General features: G+C 44.8%; 1 pseudogene; it reads left to right on the forward strand.

The window, feature by feature from the left end:
• LOC137562066 (uncharacterized) overlaps positions 1 to 17,939 on the forward strand; it is a 106,490-nt pseudogene that overhangs the window by 41,988 nt on the left and 46,563 nt on the right.

The raw sequence follows: 17,939 nt of genomic DNA on the forward strand, positions 1-17,939 counted from the left end.
TAAATATGTTTAGTATTTTTATAAACGTTATTCGGCACGGGTGCATTTATAAACGTAAATCACCACAAGCACACTTATAAAATCATTAAAAATCTCCGGATGCCGTTTGTAAACGTTATTTATGTCCGGCGCCCTTTTTTCCTGCTCGGCGCCCATTAAACGCTATTTATTATGAGAGTGAATGGTGGCGCCCTTTTTGTCCACTAGCGGCATGCACCCTTTTTTCCCGCTTCCAACACAAACATTTGTGGTCAAAACCTGATATAACTGATAGAGAAAATGCCTGCAGTGCTTCACTGCTGTTTGTTTTTATCCCTGTGGGGCTCTTCATGCCTCTGTTGGCTTACATTTCAGTTGCAGCCTGGAGTGATGTCACTTGTTTGATGTCTGTATTTCAATCAGTGTATGGAACCTTAAAACAGAAACAGAGGCTGAACTGAAAATATCAACTAAAGTCGGACTTGATTTCAAACTAAATAAAAAATTCCATCTACATCACTCCTACCAGTATCTGTGTACTGAAGATTGTACATTCTCACACTGATGGTGGCATTGTAATTTTATATCTACATGCAGCTCACAAGCAGAAGACATCAGGGTAGGTATTTACATCCATCTCTCTCTCTCTCTCTCTCTCTCTCTCTCTCTCTCTCTCTTCTCTCTCTCTCTCTCTCTCTCTCTCTCTCTCTCTCTCTCTCTCTCTCTCTCTCTCTCTCTCTCTCTCTCTCACTCTCTCTCTCTCTCTCTCTCTCTCTCTCTCTCTCTCTCTCTCTCTCTCTCTCTCTCTCTCTCTCTCTCTCTCCTCTCTCTCTCTCTCTCTCTCTCTCTCTCTCTCTCTCTCTCTCTCATCAGTTCTCACAGGCAGTGAGATACAGTGAGCCTGATGCAGTAACGTCTGGTAAAGTTGTCCTGCACAGGGAGCGCACAACAATTGTATCGCTACCAGGGCTACATTTAGGATTTGTGCTGCCCTAGTCACTTCAGACCTTTGACCCCCCACTCCTTTGTGGTGAAGATTGGCATGGCTACACCAGTGGGTGGAGTCACAACGATTGGTGGGAACGGCCACAACTTCAGTGGGCGGTACCAATGACATTTCCTAGAAAAAGTGCAATTTAAAGTTATTGGGTCCATGTTTCCTCCTAAATATGAGTAAATGAGCCTCAAACAAATAACTTTGAGGAACTGCCACCATAAACACACAATGGACATTATTTTCTCCCAGAAGATGGTGGTAGGCATTGGATTGTGAGCTCCTCTGAGGACAGTCAGTGACAGGACTGTGTACTCTGTAAAGAGCTGCAGAAGATGTCAGTGCTGTGTAAACACATAATAATATTATGGTAGGGCATTAGGCTATGACTATGGTAGGGATTAGATTGTGAGCTCCTCTGAGGACAGTCAGTGACATGACTATGTACTCTGTAACATGCTGCAGAAGATGTCAGTGCTGTGTAAACACATAATAATATTATGGTAGGGCATTAGGCTATGACTATGGTAGGGATTAGATTGTGAGCTCCTGTAAGGACAGTCAGTGACATGACTTTTACTCTTTAAATCAGGCAGGCTCCTGGTGGCACCAATTTGCATCTGTTTTGATAATTATCGATCGGCCACCAAGTTGACTGAGGTATGGTCACCTTTAATCTCATCAGAGGACATGAAATTTTCTGTGAGATACACGAGTCAAATCGATTATTTCCGACAAGTCCAATCTGATTTCTGATTGTTTTCCTGATCAATTTTGTATAGAAGCGATCGGAAAATTGATCAGAAAAAAATTCAGAAATCAGATTGGACCTGTCAGAACTCAAACCTTGGGTGTAAAAAATTAGACCTTTCAATGGTGATATAGTACATATATATTTGTGCTACAGAGCTGTCTAGAAAAATTCACTAACAGAAAAAAAAAAGGGGGGGGGGGGTTCAGTTACGTAACTTTAATGACCTTGCACTCTATGGGCTTGATTCACAAAGCGGTGCAAACTGTTAGCGCGCTTGTAAAAAGCCCCTCTTCACGCCTAAAATCAGTTTGGTTGCGCTAACTAAGTCCCGCACGCAAAACTTTCCGCGCGCATACCGCTGTGCACACGCAATGTTTTGCGCGCTGGACTTTGCGTGCGATCGAAATTTTACTGGTGTGTGCTAAGTACTTAGCACCCTAGTTAGCACCTCCAAAGCCTTTAGGCATGCTAACTAGGTTAGCACCGCATAGTGAATCAAGCCCTACGTGAGCAACATCTGCTATAGGACAAAAAAGAGCACCAATCACCGCTCACTCAGACTGGGACAGTGCTGGAACCAGAAAGGCCAAATCCAAAGTCAGTAACAAGAAAGAAGAAGGGGGTCTGCACGTGTCCTTGAATGAGTCCTTTATTAACGTATCCAAATCACACCGAGTTACGCATCAACAGCTGACATGTTTCAGACCTACTGGTCCTTAATCATAGCCATAGTAGAAATGACACACAGTACCCATATATAGCCACACCCTGTGAAGGGGGCGGCCCTAAATATCAGGGATACGCCCTCAAACTTCACAAAAGGAGGGGGTATTAACAAAATCCATGGGTATGGAATTACAAAGTGTAAAAAATCTAAAAGGGTCAACATAATTATTTGTATCACAAAAACCCTCAAATAACATCCCCAATTAGATATTGTATAGAGTAAAATAATAAAAACAACTGTATATAGGGTAAAAGAGAGAAGAAAAGAAGCGGGCTCATGAGCAAAATTATGTGATTAAAGCTAAATCCCATCGAGAGTTCAGACCTTGAGGGAGCCTGGTACCCAACCTAAAAATCCATAAAGCCTCTCGGCTTTTCAACCGTTTAGATACGTCACCACCCCTCACATTCATAGAAATCCTTTCTAGGCCATGGAAGGAAAATGAGGACATATCGCCCTGATGTGCTTGGCGAAAGTGTTTCGCCACATGCGACACATTTGAAGTCAACCACCCGGGGCCGCAATAATGTTCTCCAATTCTGGCACGCAGAGGTCTAGTGGTGCACCCAACATATTGCAGGGCACAAACACTACAGGTGACTAAATAAATAACATGATGGGTGCCACAGTTGATGAACTGTTTTATAGGGAACCTGCGACCATTAGAGGCAGAAATAGCCTCCTGGGTCCGGGTATGGACATTGCAGTAGCGGCAAGTCCTAACACCACAGCGATAAGAACCTGTGGTATTAAGCCAAGTGGGGATCCTCGACCTAGAATTATAGAGGCTTGGGGATAAGGATTGAGCCAGGGTGGGGGCACGCCTACTCGCAAATCTGACCCCCTGCTGTAAAACACCACGTAGATCCTCATCACCCTCCAAAATTGGAAGGTATTTTTTCAAGATCGAAACGATCTTGTTATACTCTACACTGTATGTTGTCACAAACGTGGGTTTAGAACTATTTTTTGTATCACTTTGGCTGGCACCCTCCAAAAGTTGTTTTCTATCCCGAGAACTGGCCCGCATTTTGCCCCTTCTAATCATCCATTCTGGATACCCCCTCTCACGTAGTCTCATCTCCACCTTCTCAAACTCCTCTCCGAGCCAGGCTGCCTCCGAACAATTACGGCGGGCTCTAATAAATTCCCCTACGGGGACCCCGCGAATGGTATGTATTGGGTGACAGCTAGTGGCTCGGAGGGTAGTATTCCCACTACACGATTTCCGATATGTTTTGGTCTGTATTGCCCCTCCAATAGAGTCACCCACCAAGGTGATGTCCAGGTAGTCTATGGAGGTAGCGTGCCAATTGGAGGTGAACTGTAAATTGAGAGCATTGGAGTTGAGATAACTCAGGAAAGCGGGGATATCACCAGGGGCCCCTCTCCACACCAGGAGAAGGTCATCGATGTACCTCCCGTACCACGCAACACCCCCCAGAAGGCGGCTCCCACCCCCAAAGACGTAGCGCTCCTCCCACCACCCCATGTAGAGGTTGGCCAGGGACGGGGAAAACTTGGCCCCCATGGAAGCGCCACACCTCTGGAGGTAGAAGCCGCCATCAAACATGAAGTAATTGCGGGCCAGGAGGTACTCAACAGCCAAACAGATGAAGGCCCGGAGATCTTCAGAGTAGGTGGAGTATCTGTTTAGATGATATCTGATGGCTTCTACAGCGGGACCATGGGGTATACACGAGTAAAGGGCCTTAACATCAATAGTGATCCAAGAATAATGTTCTTTCCAAGTAAAACCCTCCATACCTGAAAGGAGATGCTTGGTATCCCTAATGTAGCCCGGGAGACGTCTCACCAGTGGCTGGAGCAAAGACCCTTTTAGATTTTTTACACTTTGTAATTCCATACCCATGGATTTTGTTAATACCCCCTCCTTTTGTGAAGTTTGAGGGCGTATCCCTGATATTTAGGGCCGCCCCCTTCACAGGGTGTGGCTATATATGGGTACTGTGTGTCATTTCTACTATGGCTATGATTAAGGACCAGTAGGTCTGAAACATGTCAGCTGTTGATGCGTAACTCGGTGTGATTTGGATACGTTAATAAAGGACTCATTCAAGGACACGTGCGGACCCCCTTCTTCTTTCCAACATCTGCTATAGCTGTGTCTCTGTCTTAGTTCTATTTACATACTGTACTGTACCTCTGTGCCTCTGCTTACACGTGAATGAGGAAAGCCTTTAATAAAGTTTGTGTTCTTCCAGAAATATCGTTCTTGAGCCCATAGCAGCAGAACCAGCAACACGGAAAACATATCCAGGTACAGCATCTCACCAATATTGTGTCTTTCTTTCCTGTAAAAATACTGCATTTTTCAGACCATAAGATGCTCCAGACCATAAGACACACATAGATTTAGAGGACAAAGATCAGGGTAAAAAAAACTAAATTAAGCCTGGTGCATCCATTGTGCAGGGGGGTCTTATGGATATTTTCCCTTCAGCCCCCCCTGATTATTTCCCCTTTGTACCTATTGTGTCCTTCTCTGTCCCTCCTGTGTCTTCCTCTTTTCTCATGTGTCCTCCTCTGTTCTCCTGTGCATCTTCTGTCCCCTGTGCCTCTTCTGTCTTTCTATCTCCATGTGTCTATCCCCTTGTGTCTGTCCCCCATTCCCTTTTTTGTCCCCCTGTGTCCTCCAGTGCTTCTTTTGTCCCACTATGTGCTCAGTTTCCCCCCATGTCTCTTGTCCTCAGTGTCCCTCAGTGCCTATTTTGTCCCCCTGTGTCCTCCGTGTCCCCTGTTGTCTCTTTTCTCCCCCTGTGTTCTCCAGTGCCTCTTTTGTCCCCCTGTGTCTTAATTGTCCCCTGGGGCCCCTTTTGTCCTCCTGTGTGCTCTGTGTCCCCTGGTGTCTCTTTTGTCCCCCTGTGTCCTCCGGTGCCTCTTTTTCCCCTGTGTCCTCCATGCCCCCGGTGCCTCTTTGGTCTTCCTGTGTCCTCCGTGTCTCCTGGTGCCTCATTTTAGTCCTCCGAGTCCCCGTGCCTCTTTTGACCCCCTGTGTCCACCCCCCAGTAGGGGGCATGCTTACCAAGGCAGCCATTGAGTCCCGCGACAAGCTGATGCAGGAATTCCTCCCTTGTGCCCAAAGCAGCTCCAGCTTACCAGGTCCTTATTTCATACTTAGTGGCCAAGCAGGTGGGAGGTGTTGCAGGGGAACCATCTAATGCAGCTGCAGGGAGAACCAGAAGCTGCAGGGGGCCCCGTAGGGGAGACGTTTATTTTCCCTGTCCTAGGAGAATGACATCTAAGGGAACGGAGAGAAAAAAAATCTGCTCTATGCACAATTGTTCTAATGACAGCCTCTGATAAGGAATCATACGAAGTTTTGCAGACAAAGATTTGTAGACAGTCCCTATTAAGTGTTCAGCAAGGTCTTACAGCACCCAGCATCTAACCTCTCTACCCCTCCCCTCTGTACTGTAGTGATGCTAGTGGAGAAGTCTGCAGAGCCAGTTCTGCTCCATCAGAGATGGACAGAGTTAGTGTAATAAAATGAGGCTGGGAGCACACTCATCTGTGGGTTTTCTGTATGCGTTTTCTGCCCCCCCCCCCCCCCCCATAGGGGTTGATTCACTAAACCGTAATATGACAAATATCACACCTTATCAAAGATATCACACCTTATCAAAGTTAACATGCCTTATCAGAGTAGCATAGCGAGTGCTACGAACTTATGCCTGCTAATTGCCAATGGCACTCGTCCTGCCCTGAGCCCCTGCAGCGCTCGCTATGCTACTCTGATAAGACGTGTTAACTTTGATAAGGTGTGATGTATTTGATAAGGTGTGATATTTGTCTTAGCACGGTTTAGAGAATCAATAGAGTGGGGCCGAACCTCCGATTTTAAGTTCGCGAACCGGGTTGCGTAAAAGTTCGCGAACCGCAATAGACTTCAATGGGGATGCGAACTTTGAAAAAAAAAATTATGCTGGCCACAAAAGTGATGGAAAAGATGTTTCAAGGGGTCTAACACCTGGAGGGGGCATGGCGGAGTGGGATACACGCCAAAAGTCCCGGGGAAAAATCTGGATTTGACGCAAAGCAGCGTTTTAAGGGCAGAAATCACATTGAATGCTATATGACAGGCCTAAAGTGCTTTAAAACATCTTGCATGTGTATACATCAATCAGGTAGTGTAATTAAGGTACTGCTTCACACTGACACACCAAACTCACCGTGTAACGCACCGCAAACAGCTGTTTGTGTAGTGACGGCAGTGGCGGGTTCACTGAACAGAACAGGTATGCAGTGGCGGGTTCACTGAGCAGTACAGGTATGCAGTGGCAGGTTCACTGAACAGGTATGCAGTGGTGGGTTCACAGAACAGGTATGCAGTGGTGGGTTCACAGAACAGGTATGCAGTGGCAGGTTCACTGAACAGGTATGCAGTGGTGGGTTCACAGAACAGGTATGCAGTGGCAGGTTCACTGAACAGGTATGCAGTGGTGGGTTCACAGAACAGGTATGCAGTGGTGGGTTCACAGAACAGGTATGCAGTGGCAGGTTCACTGAACAGGTATGCAGTGGTGGGTTCACAGAACAGGTATGCAGTGGCAGGTTCACTGAACAGGTATGCAGTGGTGGGTTCACAGAACAGGTATGCAGTGGTGGGTTCACAGAACAGGTATGCAGTGGTGGGTTCACAGAACAGGTATGCAGTGGTGGGTTCACTGAACAGGTGTGCAGTGGTGGGTTCACTGAACAGGTATGCAGTGGTGGGTTCACAGAACAGGTATGCAGTGGTGGGTTCACAGAACAGGTATGCAGTGGCAGGTTCACTGAACAGGTATGCAGTGGTGGGTTCACTGAACAGGTATGCAGTGGTGGGTTCACAGAACAGGTATGCAGTGGCAGGTTCACTGAACAGGTATGCAGTGGCGGGTTCACAGAACAGGTATGCAGTGGTGGGTTCACAGAACAGGTATGCAGTGGCAGGTTCACTGAACAGGAATACAGTGGCGGGTTCACTGAACAGAACAGGTATGCAGTGGCAGGTTCACTGAACAGGAATACAGTGGCGGGTTCACTGAACAGAACAGGTATGCAGTGGCGGGTTCACTGAACAGTACAGGTATGCAGTGGCAGGTTCACTGAACAGGTATGCAGTGGTGGGTTCACTGAACAGGTATGCAGTGGCGGGTTCACTGAACAGGTATGCAGTGGCGGGTTCACTGAACAGGTATGCAGTGGCGGGTTCACTGAACAGGAATACAGTGGCGGGTTCACTGAACAGAACAGGTATGCAGTGGCGGGTTCACTGAACAGTACAGGTATGCAGTGGCAGGTTCACTGAACAGGTATGCAGTGGTGGGTTCACTGAACAGGTATGCAGTGGTGGGTTCACTGAACAGGTATGCAGGTGGTGGGTTCACAGTACAGGTATGCAGTGGTGGGTTCACTGAACAGGTATGCAGTGGCAGGTTCACAGAACAGGTATGCAGTGGTGGGTTCACTGAACAGGTATGCAGGTATCCAGTGGGCTCACTGAACAGAACAGGTATGGTGGGCTCACTGAACAGAACAGGTATGCAGCCAGGAACAAGCTAAGCCTAACTAATCTTTCCCTATGAGAGACAGTCTGCAGCAGCTCGCCCTACTCTCACTAACGCAGGCACACGAGTGAGCGTAATGGCCGCCGCTGCCTGCCTTTTATTAGGGGGGGAGTGGCTCCAGGGGCTAGTGTAGCCTAATTGGCTACACTGGGCCTGCTGAATGTGATGTAGAGGGTCAAAGTTGACCCTCATGGTGCATTATGGGGCGAACCGAACTTCCGCAAAAGTTCGCCTGCGGGACGCGAACGCGAACCACGGAAGTTCGCATGGAACCGTTCGCAGGCGAACCGTTCGGCCCAACTCTGAGAATCAACCCCATCACCCCATCATGTGTGTCTGTATGTGTGAAAACCTGCACGTTTTATCACAGAAGCTAATGTGGTTGATAGAGAAAATGCGTGCAGTGCTTCACTGCTGTCTGTTTTTATCTGCATGGGGAAAACACATTCAAGTGTGCACTAGCCAAGTGAATAACATTGGCTCTCAGATTGCCTGTGCAGAAAGCGAGGGGGGGCACCCAAGGTTTTGCAGGGGAGGGGGGGGCTGAGTAATTCCTAGTTGCGCCCTGCATACAGGGATATCGAGCAGTACACCACGGTGTGAACTGTGAACCTTGGAATTGCTCGGTTGGATAGCCCTGCTGCTTATTGATGTGATTTTAAACCTTGCGGATACGTAAGTGCAATACTGGATTAGCGGGATGAGTCGGTTGTTAACGGAGTTACGCTATGATGCCGTTTTTATGTGTTATGTGACCAGATTAAAGCTTGAAGTTTAAACTTCTGGAATGAAGCTGTCCTTACTTATTGTGGAAGGATTTATTGCTATATATATATAAATAAAGCGCTATATCCACCTTGTATTTTGATTTGGCGATGATCTGGTCAGCCCCTTTACTGTAGGTGGAGGGTCTGCATGTGACACCATATAGGGTTTTGTCTGGATTTGAAACTTACTGAAAAAATGGAATGTAAAATAATACATTGGGACTTTTGGAAAACTTCGTTTTTTTGACAATTTTATACTGAAGGTGAGGAAAGAAAGAAAGGAAAACAGAAAACAAAAACAAACAAAAAAAATTGTGATAATGTTCTCTAAAAGGGTTGCTTTAAAATATTTGCAACAGCATGATATAATAACCTTTAAAGCAAAAAACATTTCTTTGTTACAGCTGATACAAAATGTGCAATACATCTTCAATGTGTCTACTTCCTGCTTTCATAGAAGCAGACATAGGCTTAACATCCTGTATTTACAAATTAGCTGCTCTGCCAAGGCAGCCAGCTAACTCAGCTGAGAGATCAAAGTACACTTGTAATTAGTCACAGATGAGGGGGGATTAGACAGGCTAAACTTTCTAAATACATACAGGGTGCACTTCTCTCTGTTTTCCTTCTGTCCTGCGCAAGAGTTTAGGTCCACTTTAATAGGCCCTTTCTTAACCACTTTACCCCCACATGTGCAGAAATCTCCGTCCCTTTTTCCACCCTGTCAACACCAGGGGCGGAGAAAAAAGTTTCCCAGCCTCATAACACTTCCTGCAAGCGTACTTCCTACGCTTGCAGGTCGCATGAGCAAAAAGTTACTGTGGCCATATTGTGACCAAATAGTAAAACTACACCCTCAAGCATTTTTCATATACAAATACATTAGTTTTACACTATAAATTAACTCATTACCTCCCACCCTCCCCAACTTTTTTTTTTTTGTAATTAAAAAAAAATTACAATAAAAAAAATACATAAATAGTTACCTTAGGGACTGATTTCTTTAAATGTTTATGTCAAGAGTGTATAACGCTGTTACTTTATAAACTATGGGCTTGTAATTTGGTATGGACCTTTATTTCCAAATAAAATATTGGCGCCAAACATTGCGATAGGGACATAATTTAAACAGTTTTATAACCAGGACAAATGGGCAAATAAATTTCATGGGTTTTAATTACAGTAGCATGCATTATTTAAAAACTATAATGGCGAAAAACTGAAACATAATGAATTTTTTCCCACATTTTTCCTATTTTCCCATTAAACCACATTTAGAATAAAATAATTCTTGGCATAATGTCCCACCTAAAGAAAGCCTAATTGGTGGCGAAAAAGACAAGATATAGTTCATTTCATTGTGATAAAGTAATGATAAAGTTATAGACGAATGAATGGAAGGAGCGCTGAAAGGTGAAAATTGCTCTGGTGTTTCAGGGGTAAAACCCCTCAGTTGTGAAGTGGTTAATATTATATCTTAAATAAGAAAATATTTGTCTTTCAGCGTATGAAAACATTGAGGGGATTAGACAAGCTCAAGTGGTAATGTATGAGTTTTTACTGCTACATGCATTTTGGTACCAATGTTTTAAATAGGAATAAAAGTACATCTGTCAGAAGAGAGCTGTGGAGGCTTCCATTTTGACCTCTTAAAAATACCTTTTTTCTGGCTGTCATGCATGTTTGTAATGCTAATGATATGTATACTTTCTAGCTTCAATGTTAAGGTGGCCATATACTGGCAGATGCTCACCAAATTTGAATATTGGTACTGCACACTGGAGATATATTTCACATTTCACCTTAAAATCAGTAAAAAGAATAAAAATCTGTGGAGCTACTGCCACAGTGAAGGGCCAACTGCAGGCCCCCAGGTCCCCCCCCCCCCCCTTGTAACCCATCTAAAACATACTCCACTGTTGCCATGCAGAGGGTTGGACGCAGAGTGCATGCTCACCTGTCCGCTGGCATGCCGTGTCCTTAATCCATCCCTGTTGGCCGCCTGTGCCCCCATGACCTCACGTGCATAGTCACTCAAAGTGGAACTTCAGCCTAAACAAACATACTGTCATTAAGTTACATTAGTTATGCTAATTAAAATAGATAGGTAATATAATATCTTACCCAGCCGGTTTTAAAAGAACAGGCAAATGTTTGTGATTTCATGGGGACAGCCATCTTTTTGGTTGAAAGGCGGTGACAGGGAGCATGAGACACAGTTCCGACTGTCCTGTGTTCTGATCACCCCTCCCAGCTGCGTGCGTTAGGCTTCAAATCTCAAATAAAAAAAAATTAAAAAAACATATATGCGCCAAAAACAGCAGAAGGAGAACAACAACATCAGATATCCCATCATGCTTTGCACAGCATCAAAGGAAAAATGCCCGGGCAGTTTTCTTCTGTGCAGCTAAAAATGAGGCTTGAGCAAGGAAAACAAAGTTCTGATGCTGCAAAACTGTTAAAGAAACACCAAGCCTTTTCCATGCTGCTGAGTAGATTTTTAGTCTGGAGGTTCACTTAAAGAGACTGTGTATTAAATAAAATGCCCTTGGGGTTGCTCACCTCGGGAGGGGGAAGCCTCTGGATCCTATTGAGGCTTCCCCCATCCTCCTATGTCCCACGGTGGTCTCTGTCTGCCCCTCAGAAGGCACAGCAGACAATTTGTCAGGCTGTTCAATATTTACCTTCCCTGGCTCCAGCGGGTGGCACTGTTGCGGCTCTCTGCTCATAAATAGACGGAAATTACCGATCCCAGTCAGGTCCTCTGTACTGCACAGGTGCAGGAGACTTGCACCTGTGCAGTAGAGCGGACCCAACTGCGATTGGCTATTTCCGCCTATTTCGCAGTAGAGAGCCGTTACTGCGCATGCGCTGGAGCCGGGAAGGTAATTATTTACATCCCTGTTGTTCAGGGAATTGTATCACTGCCGCCGTGGGACAAAGGAGGACGGGGGAAGCCTCAATAGGATCCAGAGGCGTCCCCCTCCCAAGGTGAGTACCCCCAGGGGCGTTTTTTCTTAATGCAGATTTTCTTTAAAGTGGTCTGGACCTCAGCATTTCTTCTTTGCTCTAAAATATTCCTTACAGCCTTAAACCTACTAGCACAAATAAAAACTGTAGCAGAACAGTAGTCAAACAGTTAAACACAGCACTTTGTCCTGCCATGGAAATCCCCTTCAGCTTAGCATCCAATCTGAAGTGGAGATAGCAGTATATTTTGTTTACATTTCTCAATTGCTACATTGTGTGTAAAAACTGAAAAGGAGCACTCTGTTCAATCATACACACAGTTCAGATGAGCTTGCCAGAAGATTTTAATATATAGTAAAAAAAAGCTTGAATAAAATGCAATGGCAGCTTTCAGAGCAGTTAAGCTGCAATAGTGGACAGCTGGTCGAGAGCCGCAGACGGGGGCTGTAACTAGAGAACGGAGGGACAGATCTTTGAACAGAGGGAGCGCTAAGTGAAGGCTGAACCCCTCCCACCACCACAAGATTTTTATTTTTTTTAAATCATTAGAAGTTGGGCTCCGTTATCCATTAACAAATCTTTCCAAGCAAAATAAAGAAATATGTAAAACTAGCTGCTATTTCAGTCCCATGGTCACCAGCTCCTCTGGAGGCCATCAGGCAGCATAGCCAATGGATCTCTACCTCTCTAGGTCCAATGGCTGCAGTACAGTCGGATTCCCTGCCTCTCAGGGAATCCTTGGCTGCAGTACAGTCTGATTCCTTGCTCATTAAGGAAACTCTAACTGCAGACTAATCCTCACCATATCTCTCCAATCAGTGGTCCCTGCCCCTCAGGTGTCCACTGGCTGCAGTACAGTCGGATTCCCTGCCTCTCAGGGAATCCTTGGCTGCAGTAGTGTCTGTATCTCCCGCTTCTCGGGAGATAACCTCTCTGATTACTGTTGCACAAAACACTATACTACATTGGGTCTAGCTATACTAGTATTATTGGTGATTCTGCAGATCATCACATAATCAGGTATAGCATCTGTATTATTGGTGATACTGCAGATCACCAATAATCAGAAAAATCTGTGTTGCTTACACCAATCGTTACACCTACCTCCTGTTTTTTAAGTAAAGTAATTAGGGCTGCATACGCCGCATAAGAGGGTAGAGGGCAGGAAGGGGGTATCGGGCACAGCGGCGGGGAGGGGGGTTGGACCCCCCTTCAACTGGGTCCCCCATGTGTGCTCTACCTCCAACTTAAGATCAGCAGGAAACCCCCCCCCCTCACCTGGGTCCCCCATGTGCGCTCCCCCTCCTGCTTAAGCACAGTAGCAGCTGCCACTATTAGTAAGAGGCAGCGGGCGGGGATGACTCACCTCTTCCGCGTTCCACTGTCGTCATTTCCTGCAATGCCGCACTCTGTATTGGTGTAATTTGCCTTTTTAAAACAGAAGGAAATCTGCAATAATTCAGCTATAAGTGAACATTTGTGGTTATTCACAAAGCACTGCTACTAAATATGCAAATTACCTCTTTTCCCCCTTGGCAAGCCAAGCAAGCATCCAGAGCCACTGGTGTATAGCAAGCATACAGCTTTAAATTTTACACAGTCATATCAAACCCACATGTAGACAGCCTGTTTCAGACTTTTGGTCCTCATCAGTACATAGCAGGGATTGCTACGGCTGTATGAGATAGGGCTTGGACCAGTACAACAGAGTAACCAAGCAGCTCAGGGTGACCCAAACCACTCGGAATGTATAGGTGGATAAAAGGGACCAAAAAGCCCTCCTACTAAAAAAAGCAAAGCTTGGTGTAATTTGCCTTCTTAAAACAGAAGAAAATCTGCAATAATTCAGCTATAAGTGAACATTTGTGACTACCCACAATACTCTGCTACTAAATATGCAAATTATTCCTTTTCACCCTTGGTAAGTCAAGCAAGAATCCAGAACCACTGGTGTATAGCAAGCCTATAGCTTTTAGTTTTACACAACCATATCAAACCCACATGTGACAGCCTATTTCAGACATTTAGCCCTCATCAGTATATAGAAGGGATTGATAAGCCTGTATGAGATAGGGCTTGGACCAGTATAACAGAGTAACCAAGCAGCTCAGGGTGACCCAAACCACTCGGAATGTATAGGAGAATAAAAGAGACCAAAAAGACCTCCTACAAAAAAAAGCAAAGCTTGGTGTAATTTTCCTTCTTAAAACAGAAGCAAATCTGCAATAATTCAGCTATAAGTGAACATTTGTGGTTACCCACAATGCACTGCTACTGAATATGCAAATTATCCCTCTTCGCCCTTGGTTTGATATGACACTACTTCTTCTTCTTGCTTGGCCAGCCCCTTCTTCTTGCTTGGACCGGCCCTGGGGGCAGGGCGCTACTTCTTCTTGCTTGAAGGTTGAGGCACTTACTCTATTATATATATAGATTAGTTCTTTGTGGTCTATTTAAAGTGGTCTGAAAGTCAGCATTTCTACTTAGCTCTAAAAGATTCCTCACAGCTTTAAACTTACTACCCCAGAATTTTTTTTTAGCAGAACATCACTGAAATGGTTAAACAAAGCACGTTGTCCTGCTATTCAGCTTCAAATCTGCATCCAAACAGGAGATAACAGTATCTTTGTTTATATTCCAATGTTGATACATGTATGTGTAACACATAATAAAAAAAAAAAAATGTTCTGAGAAGCTGTCTCTGCTTTAGGCACACACACAGTTCAGAACAGCTCAATAGAAGATTTTATTATAGAATAAAAAGTAGTTACAACAAAAAGGCAATGGCAGCTTTTAGGGCAAGAAAATCGAAACTTTGGAAACTTGCAATTTGTAGACAGACAATATTGTCTGTCTACAAATTGCAAGTTTCCAAAGTTTCCAAAATGTGTTTTTCTACTTTTTATTATTCATACAGCTATCATATTTGCTTTTGTGCATAAGTAATATTACTTATGCACAAAAGCAAATATGATAGCTGTATGAATAATACAAAGTAGAAAAACACATTTTTATTGAATTTTATGTGGGAGTTTCAGACCACTTTAACACTGTGGTTTTTTGTTTTTGTTTGTTTGTTTGTTTGTTTTTTTATGCACGTTTTACTTATCAGGTGCTCTACTGGTTGATGAAAAATAAGAGGAAGAAAGATAGGGCCAAAAAAATCGGAACAAGAGACCTGTTTTTTGACTCAACCGTGATAAGAGATAATGTATAAGACAAGACAGATAAGGATAAGATAATTCATGAAATATGTTTGTGGAACAATAGTCTCAGAGGCATGGGCGTAACAATCACCCTGCAACCCCAGCTATCGCAGGGGGGGGCAGAGGCTTTGCGGACCCCTCTTCCTTCCTCTCCCCATTCACTCACAAAAACCATTTCCGCCACCTCCTCCCGCCATGCAGAGTAGCGGGAGCAGGTGTAATTACTTCCTGCTTCCAAACACTGCTTCACAGCAGAATGCTCTCAGCTGCAATTCGCCCATTCCCAGTCATGTGACCATGGCCGGATTTCTGGCAAGGCCACATAGGCCATGGCCTAGGGCACCAGATAAACAAGGGGCGGCCTGCAGACAGTGGGCATTATTTGCAAGTGTCCAAACAAATGAAAGGGGTCAGGATAACTGCACTATTAGTACCAGCTGGCATCTGCCTGTGCTGTTCTACAGGCAGCTGCAGTCCATTAACCAAACAGTGTGTGACTAGCAAAAAGCCAGACCTTGTCCAATGACATAGCAGCAGCTGCAGGCAGTTACAGAAGGCCGGGTCTCACGCACTTGGCATGGGGGATGAAAGGACCAGGGGCAGCACCAGCAAATAGTACAGAATACAGAAGGCAGCCTCTCACAGTACCCATTTCTTAATTACTGATTGGCCAGCGCTGTTACCCTGGAGACAGCAGTGGGTACAGGACTTACTTTTATGTGTTGCTGACCCCACCCAATGTCCAATTGTGAGCCACTTTTGACTATGTATGTGTGGTAGATGGCTCCCACCACGCCCATCACCTGTAGATCGCTTGATTGACCAGTTCCCCCGTGTGACGTGATTGATTCACTAGCCGCAATGGTGGACACCAGCGGCCCAACATTTTTTGGGTGTGTGTGTGTGGAGAGAGGTGGTAGGATACGGTTTCAGTTGGGGCGGCTGTTAATAGTCGGCCTTGGGCGGTAAGAAGTACAAATCCGGCCCTGCATGTGACCCGCATCGGTCAGGTGATAGGGAGCTGGTGAATGGCAGCAGAGAGTATTCAGCTGTGAAGCTTGGAAGCAGGTAAATATACAACCACTCCTGCTACTCGGTACTCTGCAAGTCAGAAGGAGAGGTGGCGGTGGACGATTTTTGTGAGCGAATAGGGGGCGGAGCTTTTTTGTAACACACATTTCTCTGCTTAATGGCTGCATTTGTGGGTGGGGAGAAGGAAGAGGGTTTTTTTTTTCTTGTGAACAAATGGAGGGAGAGGTTTTTTTTTTTTTTACATATATATTTCATTCTTCATTGGCTTCAGGATGTAGGGGGGTGTTTGACTGGGGACCAAAGGTGCCCCTTGCTATCATTTTTGCAGGTGGCCCTATTAAGTCGAATTATGCAAAGCTATGGTCCCTGAGGCAGATATTTTCATAAAAATACAATACAAATTGGATTTACACTCAATGAAAATTTTCTTTAAAATGTGTTCTTTAAAAAATACCTTTTTGCTAAAAAATATAAACCATATTAGCCCATGTTCTATTGATTTAATTGCATTTCACAAAAATACTTGTTTTCAAAAAGTAGAATAAGGTGCCAAGTTCTCTCGTCACTAGCATTGTGCTTCCCACCATCATAGACAGGACGAGCTGTACACACAGTGCAGGAGATTTGGGCGCAGCCAGCGTCACCGTAGGGCGTAATAGGAATTATGACTATAGCAGCGCTCAGTGAGTAATTTGGGCGCCGTCAAAGGACGGAGCACAAATTACTACAAAAACACTGTAATTCGGCAGCCAACAATAGTTAAAAGGCTGAATTACATCATTCCCCATCATCCACGTGGACCTGGAGGGGGAATAGTAATTAGCGCCGCAGGGACTAATGCAGAAGCAGGGTGAGCCGTTCATCAGCTTTACCCTGCGCCCAAATCTCCCAGCAACCGTTTCATAGGTAAACAGGAAATAGGGATGGTCGGAAATGCCAATTTCCGATTCCGCTGTAAATCAGCATTCCACCGTTGCAAATTACCGATTCCGCTTTCCACTACCAATTTCCGCATTCCAATGCGGAATTTCCGCCGGATATTGCGGAAATTCCGCCCGACTTTAACATCGATTTCCTCAAAAACTATAAGGTCTTTTTGAAAACCTTTTTTTGCATCTTGTTCAGAAGATCCTGTTTAATAAACCTTGAAAATTTGTCTTGGCGGATTTTTACTGTAATGTAAAATGCAGAAAATAGGTAGATTTTCTGCATTTTACATTACAGTAAAAATCTGCCGACTTTAGCGGTTAATAGCAAAGCCCCCTTAAGTCCTAGAAACACAAAATGTTCAGCGTTTATTAAACTGAATCTTGTGAACAAGATGCAAAAAAAGTTTTCAAAAAGATCTTATAGTTTTTGAGAAAATCAATGTTAAAGTCTGGTGGAATTTCCGCGATTTCCGGCGGAAATTTCCGCAATTTCTGGCGGAAATCAGCCAACCGCACTTGCATTACCGATTTCCGCATTCCGATGCGGAAATGCAATTTCCGATTGGAATTTCGGAAATTGCATTTCCACGGAATCTGAATGAGCATCCCTAACAGGAAACCAGAATATTTGGAAAAAGAGCTCAACATCTCATCTCCTAAAGCTATTGACTGCTATTATATTCAGATTATTTTACGCTTTATGCATTGATAGATAGAGATGGCCCTAACCTCCGATTTTAGGTTCGCAAACCGTGTTAGCGAATCTCCCGCGAAAGTTTGGTTCGCGCGAACCCCGTTCGCGAACCGCAATAGACTTCAATGGAGAGGTGAACTTGGAAAACTACATACATTTATGCTGGCCACAAAAGTGATGGAAAAGATGTTTCAAGGGGTCTAACACCTGGAGGGGGGCATAGCGGAGTGGGATACACGCCAAAAGTCCCAGGGAAAAATCTGGTTTTGACGCAAAGCAGCGTTTTAAGGGCCAAAATCACATTGAATGCTAAATTG

This window comes from Hyperolius riggenbachi, chromosome 3 (genome assembly GCF_040937935.1).
Source record: "Hyperolius riggenbachi isolate aHypRig1 chromosome 3, aHypRig1.pri, whole genome shotgun sequence".
Lineage (NCBI taxonomy): Eukaryota > Metazoa > Chordata > Amphibia > Anura > Hyperoliidae > Hyperolius > Hyperolius riggenbachi.